At 47.1% G+C, this 22,607-nt stretch overlaps 1 protein-coding gene across 1 annotated transcript in view; it reads left to right on the forward strand.

Annotated features, from left to right (window-relative positions):
- JAK2 (Janus kinase 2) overlaps nucleotides 1-22,607 on the forward strand; it is a 2,444,284-nt gene that overhangs the window by 511,830 nt on the left and 1,909,847 nt on the right. The gene's annotated exons all lie outside the window — the stretch shown is intronic.

A 22,607-nucleotide genomic window follows, 5' to 3' on the forward strand; every position in this document is an offset into this window, starting at 1 on the left:
TGCAGTGTCACATCACCATTGCAAGTTACTGTTCCTTGTTGACAGAACCTTTATGGCGTCACATTGTGACACTACGAAATGCAGGTTGCCAAACAGTCACTCTCTCTCATTTCAAAACCAGATGTTCTAATAACCTTCCTTGTTGTCGTCTCAGGACCTTGAGCAAAACTTTTGATTCCAATGAATATTTATTCATTTATTGACCATTGTTTACAAGGAGGCACATTGACTCCCCACTGGAATCCCTCACAGAGGACACAGATTTGGAGGAAGGGGAGAGATGTCCTTCAAGGATGCATCTGCAGTCCTTACAAATGGGTTGTCCTGTCGTCAGGCAGCCCTTCGGTCGGCCGGATTCCAAAGTCTGGGTCTGGCCTCGGCTGGTGTCGCACTTCACCCGACGTCATAGCCGCAGTTCTTCGGGTATAAAGGCATCAGCCGGCGGCATTTTCCTCAGTCTTTCTTGCCGCGTGGCGCCCGAAGCAGAAGCTGTTCGCAAGTGCCGGTCGGTCAGATCCAGAGATTACTACTACCGAATACTACATTGAAGACTTCTAAAAGCTAAGTACCCCGTTGGGGACTCTTTCTTGCCTCAGCTGATGTCAGAAAAAGTGAATAACTGTTTAACTTGTGGGAAACAAATACCTCATAAAGATTTCCACTCTTACTGCTTACCTTGTTTAGGCCCAGACCACGATGTAGCAGCTTGTTTAGCCTGTGCTTCTTTCAACCGACGGACGCTTAGACGTCGGTCGGAGTTTGCTGAACAGTTTTTCGGCTCAGAATTTGCGTACATAATGCCGTCGGATCCTCCGACTTCACAAGTTGTTAAGAAACGCAAAGAGAAGGACCGACACTTGCGGTCCGCGGTTTCGGCCGAAACCGCGGTTAAGCAAACCACGAGTGTCTCTGTTTCGGCCGAAACCGAGCAAACGGTTCTAACTTCAGCCGAATCCATGACTACTACCGAGGCCCCTTCTAACCTGGTTGAGTCTGCCTCTGAAATTCAACCTGCTACTGTGGTTTCACAAGAACTATCGGACACCATCCCTTTGAATGTTTCAACCCCTGCACGTGGTGCTGCTAGGCCGCCTGCAGCCATGTCCATAAAGGCCTTTGCCAGGGCCAAAGCAGCCAAAACTTCTAAGTCTGTGCCTGTTAAGCCCCCCTCTCACAGGCCCAGTTCCAGTTCCCAAATGCTTACTCTGGCAGAGGATCTCATCTCTTTAATAAGGGGATCCCAACCTCATCCAGATAGGGCCTCTCTACCTCCTCCAGAAAAGAGACTTAGAGCAGAGCCCCCTGAGCCAGTGTCCTCAGATGATTCTTCTGATGATTCAGACAATACAGACCATCCAGAGGCTCCTTTTTCTACTTATGAAGACTCCGATGCTGAGGAATCAATTCCTTCTGCCTCTCCACCAGAGGAATTTTCCTTTGGGGAAACCTTACATGCCATGAGAGAGCAATTTCAATGGCAGGGGCAAGATTTCTCAGACTCAAGGAAAAGGCTTAGGACTTTTTTGCATTTACCACAACATAGGCCTTTAGCTATACCTCCAGTTCTTCCTGTTGTAGATGATGCATTTAATGATGCTTGCACTGCTCCTGACACTTTGCCTCCAGCCCCTGCTAAGCCCGATAGGTTTTACAGGGTCCCGGACACACATCACCATTTATACAAGGCTCCTTTTGCAGATCCGAGACTATCTCCCAGGGGCCTAAGGCAGTAGCTTTGACCTCAGTTAAAAACCCTCTCCCCTCTGAAAGGGAATCCAGGTCCTTAGAGAGATGGGGTAAAAAAGTATACACCTCTGCTACTCTCTCAGCTAGGGCATTGAACTGTCAGTTTCATATGATCCAATACCAGGAGTTTATGCTTGATCAGTTAACTAATAAACTCTCCTCTGATGATTCTTTAGATAAGAAATATGTTCTAGAAATGGTGCATAACATTCAGCAGGTTAGTAACCATTCTTTAAAATGTGGCTATGATGCACTGGAGGCTTTGATCAGCCATGACTGGCACAGTTATAAGAAGGCATGCATGATTGAAAGAACAGGTCTTGCCGGATCATGTTAAAGCAAAACTATTAGATGCTCCTATGGATAAGGTCAGTTTATTTGGTTCTCCTGCTCAGCAGGTACTGAAGAAAATGGAAGAGAAGGCAAAATCTGTACAAACAGTGAAAGATTTCTTACAGGTTCAGCCCCCAAGGTTTAGCAGGAACTGGCCTTCCAAAAATTGGTCCTTTCCAGACTCCTCTAAAACACAGAGAGGCAGGAATAGGCACTCGAGAGGCAGAAATCAATCCAGAGGAGGTGCCTACAGGGGACGCCAGTGGCAAGGTAACAACCAGCGAGGCACAGACACTACTACTACCACTGCAACAGGACAATCACAGTGACTTGGCTCTGGCACCGCCTACCAGGGAACAAATTGCAGCACCCTTAGGCGGAAAGTTAGCCTTATTTTCAAAAAACAGACAAGTGGATTTTGCAAACTGTAGAACAAGGCTACAGGTTTCATTTCCATACCTTACCAGGAAAAAGAGGAATGCCAAACCTACCACCAAATCAAAAGACAGAAGCTCTAAAACAAATAGCTCAATTAGCAAAGATGAGAGCTGTGGAAAGGGTACCATCTATGGAACAAGGAAAGGGATTTTACTCCAGACTCTTCCTGGTACCAAGAAAAGAGAAAAATTGGAGGCCTATTCTCGACCTGTCCGCTTTAAACACATTCATCATTGTTCCAAAATTCAAAATGCTGACCCTACAGCAACTTCTTCCCATGCTGGGCAAGGAGTATTGGCTGGTGACTCTAGATCTCAAGGAGGCATACCTGCACGTCCCCATACGACCAAATTGCAGAAGATACCTCAGATTTCTTGCAGGATCAGAGCATTATCAATTCTCAGCATTGCCCTTTGGCTTATCTACTGCCCAGAGTGTTCACGAAATGCCTGGCATCAGTAATCGCTCACTGCAGGCTTCAGGAATCCAAATATATCCATACCTGGACGACTGCTTGATACAAGCGGACAACAAAAACAAGCTAACAGAACACTTACAAAGAGTCATTTGCTTACTGCAAGCCCTGGGATATACAGTCAATATAAAAAAATCAAGACTGATACCATCCCAAAGAATAACCTTCTCAGGTGCAGAATTGGACACAGTAAAACAGATGGCATTCCTAACTGCAGAAAAACAAGAACAACTTCCTCTCTACTTCTTGGCATTAACAAAGCAGAACAAACTAACAGCAAGGAAAGTACTGCAGGCCTTGGGCTTCATGGCATCCTGCATAATCCTGGTCCCTCATGCCAGACTGCATATGAGAAAGCTACAGTGGTACCTGAAGAATTTATGGTCTCAACACAGGCACAGCCTAGAAACCGAAATACCACTAATTCCATGCCTGAAACAAGAATTCCTATGGTGGGCTCAGGCATGCCAGTCAAACCCAGGTTTGCCCTTCCACAGCATTCAACCAAGCCAAACCATCACAACGGACGCCTCAGACCTCGGTTGGGGCCCACATGCTGGACAAGTGCATACAAGGCTTATGGACTCCAGATCAGCTGCACCTGCACATAAATCAAAAGGAAATGCTGGCAGTAAAACTAGCAATCCAGAATTTCAGACCATTCCTCCAAGAAGGGCAGTTGATGATAAGGACAGACAACACCACAGTCATGTGGTACATCAACAAACAGGGAGGCACTCATTCATACCCTCTATGCCGGATGGCACTGGACCTATGGAATATGGCTCTGAGCTACAACATTCAGTTACAAGCAATTTTTGTACCGGAAAAGAAAACATCCTAGCAGACATATTAAGCAGAACTACCTCGGATGCTCACGAATGGATGCTACACCCGGACATCTTCAAGGTCATCACAAGGAAATGGGGACTGCCACAAATAGACCTATTCGCATCCCCACTCAATCACCAGCTCAAGAAATTCTGCACAAGGACGTACCACCCTCTTGCTTGGAAGGTGGACTCTCTATCCTTCAGTTGGAAAGGCCTGACAGCCTATGCATTCCCACCTCTTCCTTTGATGCACAAGGTGCTATTGAAAATCAAAGAGGAACATCCAAGGATCATTCTGATAGCTCCAGACTGGCCAAGACAACATTGGTACCCATTACTGAGGAGCATGTCTCGGGGGCAGATGTGGACACTACCCCTGATTCCTTTGCTGTTAAATCAGAGCGGCTACAACACCCTGCATCCAAACCTGAAAACTCTGAAGCTGACTGCCTGGAACATTACATAAGAGCAACTAACCCAGATTTATCCCAAAGGGTTAAAGACATTATCCTTGAGGCCCGCAGACCTTCAACAAGAAGGAACTATGCAGGAAAATGGAAAAGGTTTCTCATTTGGAGTACTGAAAGGGGAAAAGATGTGTCAAAGGTAGACATTGCCAACATCCTGGAGTATTTGGCAGAGCTTTTCCATACAGGCCTGTCCTACTCCTCCATCAAGATACATGCATCGGCTATTTCTGCAGAATACAGCTTCGATCCACCTGTCTTCTCGCATCCTCTACTCAGGCAGTTTCTGAGAGGAATTAAAAATGTAAAACCTCCTAGGAAACCACCATTACCAGCATGGGACTTGAACTTTGTGCTAGAAAAATTGACACTGCCCCCTTTCGAACCAGCAGCAACAGCAGATCTTCAACACCTATCCTGGAAAACTGCTTTTCTACTGGCAATTACCTCAGCAAGAAGGGTTTCTGAGCTACAGGCTTTAATGGCAGTACAACCCTTCCTAATCTTCCATCAAGATAGAGTGTCCATGAGAACAAATCCTACATTTATGCCTAAGGTGGTATCCAGAGTGTCTTTAAACCAGGCTAGCCACCTACCTACCTTCTTCCCCAATCCACAGAACAGGGGGGAAAGACTGCTGCACACTTTGGATGTACATAGACAGTTGCGTTACTACCTGGACAGAACCAAGAGCAATAGAAAAACTGACCAGCTTCTGGTAGCATATGCAACAGGAAGTGAAGGAAAAGCAATTTCAAAACAGACAATCTCCAAGTGGATAGGAAATTGCATCAGATTCTGTTACTCCTACCATGGAAAGCAAACTCCACAGAACATAAGGCCTCATTCTACAAGGGCTACAGCCACTACCACAGCTTTCTTACGAGGAGTGGCTACCAAGGACATTATAGAGGCTGCTACTTGGACCTCCGTGCATACATTTGCCAAGCATTATAGCTTACCTTTATACTCTAGATCCCGAGCAGGGTTTGCCACTGCTGTTTTGCAAGGGATCCTAACTACACCATAATTTCTTCTTCCTCCTCCCCTAGTTTGGCTATGGTATTCTACCCATTTGTAAGGACTGCAGATGCATCCTTGAAGGACATAGTACAGTTTTGTACCTACCATAAATGTAGATGTCCGAACAGGAATGCATCTGCAGTCAGGATTACCCACCCTCCTTCCCCTCTGTGGTATTCCTAGGGTACTGGCCATCTAATAGCTAGCTGGGGGGGATCTCATATGGTGTATTTGTTTGTATATATGTACATACATGCTTATTGTTTGTGTTTGCCTTCTACTATTTGGAAACATTGGCATTTATCCAAAATTTAGCTATCCAAGAGGGCAACTGGCATCTGGGGCAAGAAACACTGAGGAAAATGGCGTCGGCTGATGCCTTTATACCCGAAGAACTGCAGCTATGACGTCGGGTGAAGTGCGACACCAGCCGAGGCCAGACCCAGACTTTGGAATCCGGCTGACCGAAGGGCTGCCTGACGACAGGACAACCCATTTGTAAGGACTGCAGATGCATTCCTGTTCGGACATCTACATTTATGGTAGGTACAAAACTGTACTTTCCACCTGGTTATCCCTGAAGGATGCCTCCTTTGGAGACATCATGTTGATCCTTCATCAGTGAGGGGAGTGATCTACCCAGAAACCTAACTCTGATGAATCGGTGTTCCTGCAGGCATTTGGCGCAGGACCCTTACATCCTGGGTGTTCCCTCCTGCTGATCCACTGGTGGATCTAAATGCATCTCGAGCATGGATAGAACCAGACATGGTGGAGCCAATCCCCAAACGCCCCAACAAGATTTTGAGTGCCCCCACAGACAGGACCCACTGGACCAAGGGATTACCTGTAGATGCCATGGTAGTGGCAGTGACCAGTAAGAACGAGCTTGCACAGGAGAGCTCCACAGTCCATCCTCCACACCGAAAGTTCAGGACGATGGAGTGGTTTGAGAAGTGGGTGTACATTTCTGCCATGCTTTCAGTATGTACGCTGAAATATATGGCACACATGATTAGACTCCAGCGAGATTTTATCAAGGAGATCAGTGGGTCTACCCTGAGGTCCATGATGGTGGAGGACTAGAAGGATGTCCTTCAAGGATGCATCTGCAGTCCTTACAAATGGGTTGTCCTGTCGTCAGGCAGCCCTTCGGTCGGCCGGATTCCAAAGTCTGGGTCCGGCTTCGGCTGGTGTCGCACTTCACCCGACGTCATCGCTGCAGTTTTTCGGGTATAAAGGCATCAGCCGATGCCATTTTCCTCAGTCTTTCTTGCCGCGTGGCGCCCGAAGCAGAAGCTGTTCGCAAGTGCCGGTCGGTCAGATCCAGAGATTACTACTACCGAATACTACTTCGAAGACTTCTAAAAAGCTAAGTACCCCGTTGGGGACTCTTTCTTGCCTCAGCCGATGTCAGAGAAAGTGAATAACTGTTTATCTTGTGGGAAACAAATACCTCATAAAGATTTCCACTTCTACTGTATACATTGTTTAGGCCCAGACCACGACGTAGCAGCTTGTCTAGCCTGTGCTTCTTTTAACTGACGGACGCTTAGACGTCGGTCGGAGTTTGCTGAACAGATTTTCGGCTCTGATTTTGCCTATATTATGCCGTCGGATCCTCCGACAATGCAAATTTCCAAAAAACGAAAAGAAAAGGACCGACACTCGCTTAACTCGATTAAGCAAACCGCGAGTGTCTCTGTTTCGGCCGAAACCGAGCAAGCGGTTCTTTCTTCAGCCAAAACCATGCCTTCTACCGAGGCCTCCTCTAACCTGGTAGAATCGGCTTCTGAAATCCAACCTTCTGTTGCGGTTTCTCAGGAATTATCAGACACAATTCCCCTGGATATTTCAACCCCTGCACGTGGAGCTGCTAGGCCTCCTGCAGCCATGTCTATTAAGGCCTTTGCCAGGGCTAAAGCGGCCAAAGCTTCAAAAACTGTGCCTGCCAAACCCCCCTCACACAGGCCCAGCACTAGCTCTCATATGCTTTCTTTGGCTGAGGATCTAATTTCTTTAATTCGTGGATCCCAGCCTCATCCAGACAGGTCCTCTCTCCCACCTCCAGAAAAGAGACCTAGAGCAGAGCCCCCTGAACCAGTATCCACTGATGATTCCTCTGATGACTCAGAACACACAGACCCTCCTGAGGCTTCTTATTCTCCTTACGAAGACTCTGATGCGGAAGAGTCCATTCCTTCAGCCTCTCCACCTGAGGAATTTTCCTTTGGGGAAACCTTGCATGCTATGAGGGAACAATTTCAGTGGCAGGGCCAAGATTTCTCAGACTCCAGAAAAGGCTTAGAACCTTTCTACATTTGCCACAACATAGGCCTTTAGCTATACCTCCAGTTCTTTCTGTTGTAGATGATGCATTTAATGATGCTTGCACTGCTCCTGATTCATTACCTCCGGCTCCTGCTAAGCCCGATAGGTTCTACAGGGTCCCGGACACTCATCACCATTTATACAAGGCTCCTTTTGCAGATCCAGAGACTATCTCCCAGGGCCCTAAAGCTGTAGCAGCTACTTCTACTAAAACCCCTCCCTCTGAAAGGGAATCCAGGTCCTTAGAGATGGGGTAAAAGTTTACACTTCTGCTACCTTGTCAGCTAGGGCTTTGAACTGCCAATTTCATATGATTCAATATCAAGAGTTTATGCTTGACCAGTTAACTAAAAAGCTGTCCTCTGAAGAATCTTTAGATAAAAATATGTTCAGGAAATGGTACATAACATACAGCAGGTTAGTAACCATTCTTTAAAATGTGGCTATGATGCACTGGAGGCTTCCTTTAGATCAGCCATGACTGGCACAGTTATCAGGAGACATGCATGGTTGAAAGAACAGGCATTACCAGACCATGTCAAATCAAAGCTTTTGGATGCACCCATGGACAAGGTCAATTTATTTGGTTCCCCTGCTCAGCAGGTACTAAAAAAGATGGAAGAGAAGGCGAAATCTGTACAAACGGTGAAAGATTTCTTACAGGTTCAACCTCCAAGGTTTAGCAGGAACTGGCCCTCCAAGAATTGGTCCTTTCCGGACTCCTCTAAGACTCAGAGAGGCAGGAATAGGCGTTCTAGAGGCAGAAACCAATCCAGGGGTGCCTACAGGGGACGCCAATGGCAAGGTAACAACCAGCGAGGCACGGACGCAGCCACCACCACTACAACAACTCAATCACAGTGACTTGACAGTGGCACCGCCTACCAGGGAATAACTAGAAGCACCCTTAGGCGGAAAGCTAACCTTATTTTCAAAAAACTGGCATTGCATCACAAGGGAAAAATGGATTTTACAAACTGTAGACCAAGGTTACAGGTTCCATTTCCATACTCTACCAGGGAAGAGAGGAATGCCAAACCTACCACCTACTCAAAGGACAGAAGCTCTAATACAAATATCTCAGCTATTAAGAATGAGAGCTGTGGAAAAGGTACCATCTATGGAGCAAGGAAAGGGATTTTACTCCAGACTCTTCCTGGTACCAAGAAAAGAAAACAAATGGAGACCCATTCTAGACCTGTCCGCTTTAAACACATTCCTTATTGTTCCAAAATTCAAAATGCTGACCCTACAGCAGCTTCTTCCCATGCTGGGCAAGGAGTCTTGGCTGGTAACTCTAGATCTCAAGGAGGCATACCTGCACGTCCCCATAAGACCAATTTGCAGAAGATACCTCAGATTTCTTGCAGGATCAGAGCATTATCAATTTTCAGCATTGCCCTTTGGCTTATCTACTGCTCCCAGAGTGTTCACGAAATGCCTGGCATCAGTAATTGCTCATTGCAGACTTCAGGGGATCCAAATTTATCCCTACCTGGACGACTGCCTGATACAAGCGGACAACAAAAGCAAGCTAACAGAAGACTTACAAAGAGTCATTTACCTGCTGCAAGCCTTGGGATATACAGTCAATATAAAAGTCAAGGCTGATTCCATCCCAAAGAATAACCTTTCTGGGTGCAGAGCTGGACACATCAAAACAAATGGCATTCCTAACTGCAGAAAAGAAAGAGCAACTACCTCTCTACTTCTTGGCATTAACAAAGCAGAACCATCTAACTGCAAGAAAAGTACTGCAAGCTCTAGGCTTCATGGCATCCTGCATAATTCTGGTCCCTCATGCCAGACTGCATATGAGAAAGCTACAGTGGTACCTAAAGAATTTGTGGTCCCAACACAAGCACAGCCTAGAAACCAAAATTCCAATAATCCCATGCCTGAAACAAGAGTTCCTATGGTGGGCTCAGGCCTGTCAATCAAACACAGGATTGCCCTTCTGCAACAGCCAACCAAGCCAATCCATCACGACAGATGCCTCAGACCTCGGTTGGGGGGCACACATGCTGGGCAAGTGCATACAAGGCTTATGGACTCAAGACCAGCTGTGCCTACACATAAATCTAAAGGAAATGCTGGCAGTAAAATTGGCAATCCAGTCATTCAGACCATTTCTCCAAGAAGGTCAGTTGATGATAAGGACAGACAACACCACAGTTATGTGGTACATCAACAAACAGGGAGGCACCCATTCATATCCTCTATGCCGGCTGGCACTGGACCTATGGGATGTGGCCCTGAGCTACAACATTCAGTTACAAGCAATTTTTGTACCGGGAAAAGAAAACATTCTAGCAGACATATTAAGCAGAACTACCACAGATGCCCACGAATGGATGCTTCATCCAGACATCTTCAAAGCCATCACAAGAGAATGGGGATTACCACAAATAGACTTGTTTGCATCCCCACTCAATCACCAGCTAAAGAAATTCTGCACAAGGACGTACCACCCACTTGCTTGGAAGGTGGACTCCCTATCTTTCAGTTGGAAAAACCTGACAGCATACGCATTCCCACCACTTCCTTTGATGCACAAGGTACTTCTGAAGATCAAAGAGGACCATCCAAGGATCATTCTAATAGCTCCAGACTGGCCAAGACAACATTGGTACCCATTGCTGAGGAGCATGTCTCTGGAACAAATATGGACACTACCCCTGATCCCATTACTGTTAACACAGAACAACTACAACATCCTGCATCCAAACCTGAAAACTCTGCAGCTAACTGCCTGGAACATTACATAACAGCAATTAACCCAAATTTATCCCAAAGGGTTAAAGACATAATCCTGGAGGCTCGCAGACCTTCAACAAGAAAGAATTATGCAGCAAAATGGAAAAGATATCTCATTTGGAGTGCTGCAAAGGGAGAAGATGTGACACTGGTAAACATAGCCAACATCCTGGAGTACTTGGCAGAGCTCTTCCACACAGGCCTGTCCTATTCTTCCATCAAGATACATGCATCAGCTATTTCAGCAGAATACAGCTTGGATCCTCCTGTCTTCTCTCATCCCCTGCTCAGACAGTTTCTGAGAGGAATTAAAAATGTAAAACCTCCCAGGAAACCACCATTGCCAGCATGGGACTTGAACTTTGTGCTAGAAAAATTGACACTTCCGCCTTTCGAGCCAGCAGCAACAGCAGAACTACAATACTTATCCTGGAAGACTGCTTTCCTGCTGGCAATAACTTCAGCAAGAAGGGTCTCTGAACTACAGGCATTAATGGCAGTGCAACCCTTCCTGATCTTCCATCAAGATAGAGTGTCCATGAGAACAAATCCTACATTTATGCCTAAGGTGGTATCCAGAGTGTCATTAAATCAGGCTATCCACCTACCTACATTCTTCCCAAACCCACAGAACAGGGGAGAAAGACTCTTGCATACCTTGGATGTACACAGACAATTACGCTACTACCTGGACAGGACTAAGTCCAATAGAAAAACTGACCAGCTTCTGGTAGCATATGCCACAGGAAAGGAAGGAAAACCAATTTCAAAACAGACAATCTCCAAATGGATAGGAAATTGCATTAGATTTTGTTACTCCTACCATGGAAAGAAAACTCCAGAGAACATCAGGCCTCACTCCACAAGGGCTACAGCCACTACCACAGCTTTCTTACGAGGAGTGGCTACCAAGGACATTATAGAGGCTGCTACTTGGACCTCCGTGCATACATTTGCCAAGCATTACAATTTACCTTTATACTTTAGATCCCGAGCAGGTTTTGCCACTGCTGTTTTGCAAGGGATCCTAGCTACACCATAATCTCTACTCTTTCCTCCTCCCCTTGTTTAGCTATGGTATTCTACCCATTTGTAAGGACTGCAGATGCATCCTTGAAGGACATAGTACAGTTTTGTACCTACCATAAATGTAGATGTCCGATAGGAATGCATCTGCAGTCAGGATTACCCACCCTCCTTCCCCTCTGAGGTACTCCTAGGGTATTTGTCATCCTTCAGCTAGCTTGGGGGGGATCTATTATGGTGTATTTGTTTGTATATATGTACATACATGCTTATTTTATGTGTTTGCTCTCTACTATTTGGAGACATTGGCATTTATCCAAATTTAGCCATCCAACAGGGCAACTGGCATCTGGGGCAAGAAACACTGAGGAAAATGGTGTCGGCTGATGCCTTTATACCCGAAAAACTGCAGCGATGACGTCGGGTGAAGTGCGACACCAGCCGAAGCCAGACCCAGACTTTGGAATCCGGCCGACCGAAGGGCTGCCTGACGACAGGACAACCCATTTGTAAGGACTGCAGATGCATTCCTATCGGACATCTACATTTATGGTAGGTACAAAACTGTACTTTTTCTCTCTTTGCATGGTCACTCTCACATCAATTGCTAACACCTCTATGTGGCTTCTCTCTCATGCCACTGAGGGGTGCCGCTAGACCTGCCGGGACAGGGGTTGCCATCGGGCATCATGGCTGGCTCCGACTCTGTGCATTCTCAGAACCCTTTAAACTGTCCTTTACCAATGCCCCGTACGACGGTTCCACTCTTTGGAAAGTCAGTAAGTGATGCTCTTGTCCAGAGCAAGGAGGACAGGAAGAATCTGTCTGCAGTTTGGCTCCAGTTCTCCACCCCCCCAATGATCCTTTTCCAAGAATTAACTGGGGACAAAGATGATGTGGTTCTGAAAGTCTCAGGACTGCTCCAAGGATGCTCAGGACTCACCTTCCCCTAGAGGCAGATTCGATAGACACCACCCCCAAAGCAGAGGGGATCTGAGGCATCAGTGGTCTCGAGCCTTTCGCAGACAGACCTAGTCAGCAACCCTGAAGAGTTGCCCAGCTGCTCAGCTGTGGAGGCAGTCGGGGGACACCTCTCTGTACACCCAATGGCCTGGGAGTCTATTACAAACAATCATTAGGTGTTGCAGATCATATCCAGAGGCTATTCTGATCCTTTCAACTAATCACCCCTTCCGCCCATGCACCTACCGGACATTCCACCTATGCAAAGGGTGGAAGCAGCTCTGGAAATTGCAAAGCTGCTAGAAAAGTGAATCTTCCAGCCTGCCCCCCCCCAGATCAAACCGGATTAGTAATTTATTCCAGATTCTTTTTGGTGCTAAAGAAGATGGGGGACTTAAGACCCATTCTGGATCTTTCCACTCTAAATCTGTCAGTTGCCAAGACAAAATTCTGGATGGCCACTTTTCAGTCTATCCTGCCCTTTCCGCAGTAGAACTATTGGTACTAGGTCAACCTTCAGGATGTGTACTACCACATCAAGATGGACAGGCTCTCTCAAAGGTTTCTCCTCTTCCTGCTAGGGGTCAGTCATTACCAGTTCAGAGTGCTTCCCTTTGGTCTCACCACATCACCCAGGGTGTTTGCCAAAGTGATCACAGTGGTAGCGGCTAACCTGAAACTACAGACATTTCAGGTCTTCCTCTACCTGGACAACTGGCTCCTTGCTTACCCCTTCCAGGCATCAACTCTGCCAAGCAAGGAATACCTTAATACACTTACCCCATGAGTTGGGGGTAACCATCAATCTCAACAAATCCTTACTGACCCCTCGGTTCAAGTGCTAGATTTCATTTGGAGCCTGGTTGGACACAATTCAAACCAAGATCTTCCTAACCTCAGAGAGGATCCAGTCACTAAAACTACATATCCACTGTATCCTTCAAGCTCAGTTGCCGACAGCAGAATTGGTATTAGGGGGTTGGGGTCTATGATGGCCACAGTCACACTTTTATCCGTGGCTCAGCTACTAATGCAGGTACTTCAGTGGACCCTGGTGATTCCATGATCCATGCTAGGTCTTCCGTTATCTCACCCTTTTTGAGTATCTCGGGTGTGCAGGGATGATCCGTTCCCCAGATCTCTTCTGGTGTTATCCCTTTCTTCCGCCTCCCCCTTTGGCCACGGTGACCACGGATGCCTCCCTGCTCGGGTGGGGGGGGGGTCACAGCTTGGGAGGGACAGTCCAGGGTACATGGTCCCCCTACAAGACCCAATTGCATATCAACGTCCTGCAGATGAGAGCGATGCTCCTAGCGTTGCAAGCTCTCCATGCCCATCTTCCCCTTAGAACAATTGCTATCCAGACAGACAAACATGTTTGTTGCCTGGTATATCAGCAAGCAGGGGGGAACCAGGTCTTATCCCTTCTGTCGAGAGGCCATGAGAGTGTGGGAGTGGGTGAGTTCCACCAGCCATTTTCTGGTGGCAACGCACATTCCGTGGGAGGTCCAACATTCTAGCCGACAGGCTCAGCAGGTCTAGCCTGATGCCTTACAAGTGGTCTCTGAATCCTTCAATAGCAAAACAGATCTTTCTCAAGTGGGGGCAGCCTTGCTGTGACCTCTTCGCCTCTCCTTCCAATGCAAAGTGCAGCGAGTTTTTTCACTCTGACCCTCCCCACCGGGGGAAGCCCCCAGAGATGCTCTGGTTCATGCTTGACCCTCCAGTCTTCTGTATGCGTATCCTCCTGTGCCCCTCATACTGAAATTTTTTCAGAAAGCTTGTAGGCTGGGGAGCTCTGTCATCCTCATTGTCCCATTCTGACCTTGCCAGGTATGGCTCCCCCTCTCTGTTGTCTTAGGTGGTGTGTCCACCCTGGACGTTAGATCCAATTCTGGATCTCATTTCCCATCCCTCAGGGATTCTCCATCCAGATGTGGTTAGTCTGAAGCTTACTGCTTGGCTGCTCCAGTTCCCATGATAGTCAGGACTCCTGGGTTATCCTCACCAGTCAAAAGAATTTTGGTGGAGGTTCACAAGTCATCTGCTAGGAAAGCCTATTCCAGTAAGTGGAAACGTTTTTCTATTTGGGCCTCTGAACGTCCCCTGGACCCATTTATTGCTCTTTCAGGTGGTTTTAGATTTTTTAGCAAGTATTTTTCAGCGAGGTGCCATTTCTTTTACAATCAAGGTCCAGCTGGCAGCTATATCTTAACTTTCATGTAGGCAATAACTTGGCTTCCCTAGCTTCTTCTAAGCTTTGTAAAACCTTTTTGAAAGGCACCTTCTTACTTCAGCCACTGGTTAAGGACCCAACACCACCTTGGGATCTCATGCTAGTTCTGCAATCCTTGATCTTGACCCCCTTTGAACCTGCAGCCACAGTGGACTTAGTTTTTGTCCTGAAAGACTGCTTTCTTGGTTGCTATTATATCTGCCAAAAGGGTCTCAGAGCTTCAAATATCATCAGTCAAGCCCCCCTGTTTGGTATTTCATGAAGACAGGGTGTCACTGCATACTAATCCATCCTTTCTTCCAAAAGTAGCTTCAGAAATCAACATTAATCAAGTGATTAATCTTCCAGTTTTCTTTCCAGGCTTTCAAAATAAGGGAGAGTACAAACTCTGCTTGTTAGATGTCCACAGACAACTATGTTTTTACCTGCATAGGACAAAATCATTTCATAAGTCTGACCAACTTTTTATTTCCAGTTCTAAGCCCTTTTTAGGGAAACCAGTGTTGAAGGTTACCATTGCCTGTTGGATTTCCCGGTCCATTTCTCTGGCGTATTCAGCAAGAGGTTTAACTCCGGCAGGTCAGTTTAAGGTGCATTACACCAGATCTATGGCTACTTCAGCTGCCTTCTGGTCCGGAGTTTCTCTAGATGTTATTTGTTCTGTGGCTACTTGGGCTTCTTCACACACTCTTTCATCTTGCATTACAAGTTGGACTTTTTATCCCGGAACAGGGCATCCTTTGGCTCTGCTGTGCTCCGGAATATCCTTCCATGAGGGCCTTCCAGGTGTTTTGTAGCTGGGGACTCTGTCCCACAGGTAAATTCCATCTGAGTTGTTGCTCTTCATTTGACTTCAGCCATCCTTCTCTCCTTCCACCTGCCCTTGTATAGGCTGTGTGGTGGTCTGGTTAGATGAGGATTGGTCACCATACAAGTATGTTTCTGTACTCCTTGTCATGAGATGAGAATTTGGACAAGATTGGGATGCTGAGGTGGGCAGCAAACTCTATCTGGAGGGAGACAGGGGCATTATGGGTAGGGGAGGAGCTTGGAGCTCAGATCAGATGCTAGAAAAGCATCCGAGTCGGATCTGTGTTGGGTTCAAGTATACCCACAGATTGAAGATAAATGAAGAGCAACAACTCAGATGGCACGTTATGGTGAGTACGTAACTTCTTTATTTATGTTTCCTAAATTTGCTTTCCAGTAACTTCTTTACCTACTTCATCTAATCATTTTGCTTCTTAGTCTTTTCTTCACCTGTCACTAAATATTTTACTGCTTCCATAATTTTCTCCATTCAAATTGTACTGATGCATATAGGTTTCTGCTTGCCTTTAATATCAACTTGCTGCTTCCGGTAATGTCTGTACATACTCAGCGTCTTGATATGTGTATCAAGGCATTTCATCCTCATTCCTTCCTCATGTCCTGCTCTCCATAGCTCTATGGAACGCCTTCTCTTTTTGTCTGTTTGCTTTATTAGCTAACCTACTTGCATACCTGTATTGATTACTTATCCTTAAACACTGTCCACCATTGAATTTAATCCTCATAAATTTCTGCCATACTTAATAACTTCATTAATAATTCAAGATATCCCTAATCTCCTTTAAGTAATATTGCAATGTAAATTTTAATTACCCCATATGTCTCTTGTTGTTCTTTCTTACCTCATATGTACCAACGTTTTATGATCAGAAGCCCAAATTCCCCCGTAATATTCTGTTCTATACTCTTCACTGCCCACACAGCTCTGTTATAGTAACCTGCTGCCCTGTGTTATTTTACTAGCAGCAGGCGCCCATAGTTTTTAAACCGTCATAACGTCTCCCTAAGTATTTTACAACTTTCCTCCTTGCATTATAAAATCTATTAAATATAAAAAAGAACTATTCACCTTAATGTACTCAGTTAACCATGAAATTACAATGTTTGCTTATTTAGATCTGTGTACATGTATATGTTGGGAAGTCTCATCATTCCCACTTTACCGTTTGATTATACAATCCACATGTATCACCCTTCCTGGGATTATACTGCCCAGGCCTGTTATCTGCATCTCATTCTAAGAGCCTACCCAAAATAATACTGGAATGGTGGACGTTCTTATCCCTCTCCAAGAAAGTAACCCATTGCCATCTTTAACTTTCTTCAATTTCTCCTATATGTTGTAGCACTTGCAAACAGCAGACTATCTGAAACTCTCACCCAGTCCAGCATTTTTTGCCCCCAAAGTTTATTCTATGTTTACTTTTGTTAACTGGGAAAGTCTGACTGTGCAATAGTTCCTTTTCAGTTTAGGCCTGGGGAGAAAAGCTCCAAAAATTAAGACAGACAATGCAAAGCAAAGCATTTGCAAGCAGTTATTTACATAAACATAGTACAAGTACAGTCATATTAAAGCATCTTTTAGTTTCTTAAATACAGCAAATCAACACTAAATAATGAATTATTGAAGAATGTGACAGGAAAAAGACTAATTAAATAAGCAATGATTTTATTTACAAATTTTGTGCAATAGAGAACAGATGATAGTTTATATTTAATACTGTTAACATTATGCAGCAAAATTTTAATCCCAAATCTGTTTTATTTCATTCTTTTTCATCTGTCATTTTCTAGTAACTTTTTGTGACTCTTCCTGTGTTTTTATGGTTCTCCCAGAATCTGATAAATCAGATCCCTGAAGTATTTAAAAAAAAAAAAAAATACATCATAGACCGTCGCATTTTAAATACACTTACCCTTCTCAATTTCAAACTTTATCTTACACACACACACACACACACACACACACACACACACACACACACACACACACACACACGCGTATGTGTGTGTAAATATATACACACACACACACGATATAAAAAGTGTACACTCTGTTAAAATGCCAGGTTTTTGTAATATAAAAAAATGAGACCACAATAAATCATTTAAAAACTTTTCCCACCTTTAATGTGACCTATAACCTATACAATTCAATTGAAGTAAAAATCTATTAGGGTGATAAATATAAAAAATAAAACATGTACAATAAGTTGGTTGCATAAGTATAAAAAATAAAAAAAATACAATAAGTTGGTTGCATAAGTGTGCATACCCTTAAACTAATACTTTGTTGAAGCACCTTTTGATTTAATTACAGCTTTCAGTCTTCTTGGGTACATACCTGCTATCAATTAGAGACTCTGATTAACCCCAAATAAAGTTCAGCTGTCCTAGTAGGATTTTCCTGCCATTTACTCAGTTGCCTGCTACAGCAAAAGCCATGGTTCGCGGAGAGCTTGCAAAGCATCAAAGGGATCTCATTGTTGAAAGGTATCGGTCAGGAGAAGGGCACAGAAAAATTTCCACAGCATTGAATATATACCATGGAACACAGTGAAAACGGTCATCAAAAAGTGGAGAAAATTTGGGGCAACAGTGAATATTGCAAAGAACTGGACGTGCCTCCAAAATTAATGTAAAGACTAGAAGAAAACTGGTTAGGGAGGCTACCAAAAGACCTATAGCAACACTGAAGGAGATACAGGAATTTCTGGCAAGTACTGGTTGTGTACTCCATGTGACAACAATCTCCTGTATTTTCCATATGTCTGGGCTATGGGATATCGTTGCAAGATGGAAGCCTTTTCTTACACAGAAAAACATGCAGACCTGGCTAAAATTTGCAAAACAATACATCGTTTCCCAAAAACGTGGGAAACTCTGATCTGAAGTAGTTAACTTCATTTGTGCAGCAACCTATGGGAATCTGATCCGACTTCGGATCCGAGCCGACAGTTTTCAACAGCTTAGATCCGAGCTCCAAGCTCCTCCCCTACCCATAATCCCCTGCCAACCCTGACTAACCTCGGATCTAGTTTGCCGCGGTTTAACCAACAGCAGCTCGATCTTGAGTTCCAGGCGTTAGAGATTTTTGTGAGAAAAATTTAACTTTTTCTTCCTTTTTTCTACCCTACTTGGTTGTAAGTGCTTTCAGGTCCCTTTTTGACTAAAATCTTCCCTAGCTTAACTTATTGTTTTGTAATTAACCTCCCCCTTCCCTCGTGGTTCCGTTAGGGTTGTGTGTGCGTGTTTGGGGCCTAACGTGTGTGGCTTTCCTTCTTTAATTAAAATGTCTGAGGCCCCAAAGCTTATTTTTTCTAAGTGCACCGAGTGTGGCCATAAGCTGTCCCTGGCGGATGGCCACACTCTGTGCGTGCTGTGCCTTGGGGTTGAGCACCTCTCTTCTGGTTGTTCCATTTGTGTGGTGTTCAACCCCAGAGCACTTAACGACCGGAGGTCTAAGCTGATTCTGGCGGGTCTTCTGCCCCCGGATAGGGCTTCTACCTCCGGTCCTTCCGTCTCCGGCTGCGGCGGCTGCCACTCCTGCTTCCCTTCCCCTGGCCGGGACTCAACCTCCTGCCTTAGGCCCGGAGAAGAGGGAGGCTAGGAAAGAGAAAAGGAGGGAGAAACCCCACAAGTGGTGGACAGAGGTCTCCGCTTCGGCCCCCTCGGCTAAGCGGTCTTCTCCCTCCAGGACTTCTGGGTCTCCTCCTTCTCTGATCGGGTGGTCTCCTTCTCTGATCCGGTCTCCTTGCTTTTCACTGGGTCCTGAGGAGGAGGAGATCCGATCTCCCTCGAGGTCATCGAGGCGGCACTCCTGTCCCGCCCCTCATCGAGATCGACCTGAAGCCTCACTGATGCAGATTTGGACCGGATGATGAGAAGATTCCTCCAGGCCCAACTCCAGATGGGAGTGCTCCTGCCCCCCCCCCCTCCAGGGGAGAGCTCAACCCCCTTCTTTGCCCCAATAGCTCCTTCTCCGTCCCGCTTCCTGGGCTCGGAGTCTTCGGAGCCGGGCAGCCTTGGAGCCGGGGGGGGTGTCAGTACCGATTGTCTCGGGTACTTCGGGGCCGACACTTCCATCGAGTCTGTCGGGTCCATTTTCGTCGGATCCGAGCTCTCGGAGCCGAGGCTATCAGTATGCCTTCGGCTCCATCCAGGTCGGAGCATGTTAGTCCCTCGGATCCGATCACTTCGGCACCGGCCCCGATCCGTCCATCGGATCAGAGTGAGGGTCTGCTTTCGGATCCTAGAGAGAGCAGCTCTCCCTCGGCGTTCGATGTGGTGGAGAGGGCTCTGTCGAGAGATTCCAGGCCCCCGGCCCTTGCCACGGCTCCACCCTGCACTCCTCTGTTGAGCCCCGACTTCCATCACCTGGCCCCAGGGACAGCCTGCTTTGACGTCCCAAGTCATTCCTTTGGAACAAGACGTTGCTGGCGAGACCTCCTCGGACAGCCACCACGAGGAGGTTCCTCACAAGCGAAAGTGCAAGAAGAGGCACCTGGACTCCCCCGAGTCCTTGACTGAGGACACGGATTTGGAGGAAGGGGAAGGCTCCCCAAGATCACCCCTCGAAGATGTCTCTTTTGGTGACATCATGGAGATGCTCAGGATAAGGGGGGGGGTGGTCTGCCCCAAAGCCTACCTCGGACGAATCCGTATTCCTGGGGGCGTTTGAAGCAGGCCCGTCTACCTCTTGGGGGTCCCCTTCAGCTGACCCCCTGGTAGATTTGATTACTACCAGGGCATGGAAGGAGCCGGACACTGTGGAGCCAGTCCCCAAGTGCCCGGATAAAATTCTTGGCCCCCCATCCGACAAGTCCCATTGGAGTAAGGGTCCCCCTGTAGATGCCATGTGGTGGCGGCGGCCACCAAGAGGGAACTAGCTCAGGACAGTCCCTCGGTCCACCCCCCGAGCAAGGAGTCTCGGTCGATGGACCATTTAGGGAAGCGGGTTTTTAGTTCGGCTACCTTCTCTGTGAGGTTGCTGAACTACATGGCACATGTTCTTCGACTGCAGCGGGACCTTATCAAAGAGTACGCTGCGTCGCCCCTCGAGTCCATGTCGGCGGCGGACAAACAGTTGCACTCCACCCGGATGGCCACTCTCCGATCTGTATCAAAAACCTCTATGCGGCTACTGTCCCATGCCACGGAAGGAGCCGCTAGAGCCAGCGGAGCGGACCTCGTCATGAGGCATCAGGCCTGGCTCCGTCACTGATTTCGCGGAACACTTCAAGGTGTCTTTCGCTAATGCCCCTTTCGATGGTTCTGCCCTTTTTGGCAAAACCATTCGCGATACTTTGGTCCAGAGTGAGAAGGACGGGAAGACGTCAGCCGTCGGAGTCCGCTTCTCTGCTCCCCAGAGGTCCTTCTCCAAGATCCAAAAGGGACAGAAGAAGATGTGGTTCCGGAAGTCACAACAGTCCCGTCCCGCTCCGGACTCCCAGCCCTTCCGTGGCAGAGGAGGGCAGGGTGGACGCAGCCCTAGAGGCAGAGGGGGCCCTAGGAACTTTGGATCCAGAGAACCTTTCTCGGACCAACTCTCACAGCACCCCTGAGGGGTTGCCCGACTGCTCCACTCTGGAGGCAGTCGGGGGGGCGTTTCTCGAAGCACCTAGCAGCTTGGGAGTCCATCACGACAGACCGCCGGGTGCTTCGCATCATATCCAGAGGATATCGGATCCTCTTCTCTCTTTACCCACGCAGCCCCAGATACCTCCCCGATGTCCCACCCGATCAGAGGGAGGCCGCAGCAACAGAAATCCAACAGTTGCTGGAAAAAAGAGCCATCCAACATGTCCACCCAGACCAGTGCAGGTCGGGGTTTTTACTCCAGGTTCTTCTTGGTGCCAAAAAAGACGGGGGACTTAAGACCAATCCTCGACTTCTCCCCTTTGAACCTGTCAGTAAACAAAGAGAAATTCCGCATGGTCACCCTTCAAACTATTCTCCCCCTCTTGCGGGAGAACGACTGGATGTGCTCTATAGACCTCAAGGATGCATACTACCACATTCTGATGGACAGGCGATCCAGAAGGTTCCTCCGCTTCCAGCTAGGAGCCAGTCATTACCAATTCAGGGTCTTCCCCTTTGGTCTCACCACAGCCCCCAGGGTGTTCACCAAAGTGTTAGCGGCCCACCTGAGGCTCCAGGGAATTCAAGTTTTCCCATACCTGGACGACTGGCTCCTGACCACCCCGACAAGGCATCTACTCTGCACAGCCAGAAACTACTTTCTTCGTCTAGCTCCCCGGCTGGGGATCATAATCAACATAGAGAAGTTGTCTCTTGCCCAGTCTCAGACCATAGACTTCATAGGGGCCAGATTAAACACAAACAAGCTCCTAGCCTTTTTGACCACGGACCGGCTACAAATCCTGAGGCTACATATGCGGGCCATTATACAATCCCCAGCTCCTCCAGCGGAGTTGGTCCTGAGGGCTCTAGGTTCAATGGCGGTGGCAATCAATCTATTGCCAATGGCGCGTTTGAACATGAGGGTCTTACAGTGGACCCTCCAAGTCCAGTGGTCCTTTCTTCAATATCCTATCAGCCATCCCATTCCCCTCAGCAGGGCTTGCAAGAGGGCCCTCTTATGGTAGCTCCAATCTCCGGACCTCCAGGAAGGACGCCCCTTTTCTATGGCCCCTCCCCTAGCCACAGTGACCACGGACGCCTCCCGCCTCGGGTGGGGGGGGGGCATTGTTCGGGCAGGACGGTCCAAGGCACGTGGGACCTCATGGAGACGACTTTGCATATCAATGTCCTAGAGATGAGGGCAGTGCTGTTGGCGTTGCAAGCACTTCAGGACCACCACCTTGTAGGAACAATTATGATTCAGACGGACAACATGTCTGTTGTCTGGTACATCAACAAACAAGGAGGAACCAGGTCTTACCCACTCTGTCGAGAGGCCATGCGGGTGTGGGAATGGGCGATCTCCACCAACCGTTTTCACATAGCAACGCACATTCCGGGGCGGTCCAACATCCTAGCGGACAGACTGTCGCACCATCCTGTTACCATACGAGTGGTCTCTGAATCTTGAAGTAGTGAATCGGATTTTCGCCGAATGGGGTCATCCTGTTGCGATCTCTTTGTTTCTCCCTCAAACACAAAATGTTACGACTACTTCAATCTCA

The sequence above is a fragment of the Protopterus annectens genome, chromosome 2.part0 (assembly GCF_019279795.1).
Source record: "Protopterus annectens isolate FY-2018-M chromosome 2.part0, PAN1.0, whole genome shotgun sequence".
Classification (NCBI taxonomy): domain Eukaryota; kingdom Metazoa; phylum Chordata; order Ceratodontiformes; family Protopteridae; genus Protopterus; species Protopterus annectens.